Source organism: Lucilia cuprina, chromosome 5 (assembly GCF_022045245.1).
Source record: "Lucilia cuprina isolate Lc7/37 chromosome 5, ASM2204524v1, whole genome shotgun sequence".
NCBI classification, from domain to species: Eukaryota; Metazoa; Arthropoda; class Insecta; order Diptera; family Calliphoridae; genus Lucilia; species Lucilia cuprina.
In genome coordinates, this window is record NC_060953.1 from 64,739,346 (window position 1) to 64,740,453 (window position 1,108).

Consider the following 1,108-nt stretch of genomic DNA (forward strand, 5'->3'; position numbering starts at 1 on the left):
CTTAGAAAGTTATTCTAAACCGATTGGTGTATTTTAAGGCGGCTGACGGACTAAAATTTTTGAGTGTTACACAAACACATAATTCAAACTATAGTGGTGTAGGGTAAATAAATCTAAATTTCATTTGAAAATGGTGTTTCACTCAAAGATGAAGAGAGTCGATTTTTGCCTAGGAAATCTTATTTTCAACAAAGTTTTCACCAGAAAACCAAGAATTTTCACCAGAAAGCCAAGAGTTTTCACCAGGAAACCAAGTTCTCATTAAAAACCAATTGTTCACCAAAAAACCAAGTTTTCACCAAAAAACCAAGTTTTCACTAGAAAACCAAGTTTTTACTAGAAAACCAAGTTTTCACTAGAAAACCAAGTTTTCACTAGAAAACCAAGTTTTTACTAGAAAACCGAGTTTTCTCTAGAAAACCATGTTTTCAATAGAAAACCAAGTTTTAAGTAGAAAACTCAGTTTTCACTAAAAAACAAAGCCTTAGCTAAAAAAACAAGTTTTCACTACAAAACCAAGCTACATTGAAAACTCAAGTTATCACTAAAAACAAAGCTTTTACAAAAAACAAGCTTTGATTAGAAAACCAAGTTTTCGCTAAAATCCATGATTTTACTAGAAAAACAAGTTTTCAAAAAAACAAATGTTCATCAAAAACCAAGTTTTCACCAAAAAAACTAGTTTTCACCAGAAAAACAAGTTTTCACCAAAAAAACAAGTTTTCACCAGAAACCCAAGTTTCATAAGAAAACCAAATTTTTACTAGAAAACCAGCTTTATAACAGCAAACCAAGTTTTTAGCAGCAACCAAGTTTCCACCAAAATACCAAGTTTTCACCAGGAAACTAAATGTTTACTAGAAAACTATGTTTTCATCAGAAAGCAAGTTTTCATAAAAAACTAAGTTTTAATTAGAAAACCAAGGTTTCACCAGAAAACAAAATTTTTACTAGAAAACCTAGTTTTGACCAGAACACCAAGTTTTCACCAGAAAACATCATTTTAACTAAAAACAGAGTTTTCAGTAGAAAACCTAATTATCTCCACAAAGTTTTCATTAGAATCACAATTAAACTAAGTTATTGCGAGTTTTCGCCAGGGAAACCA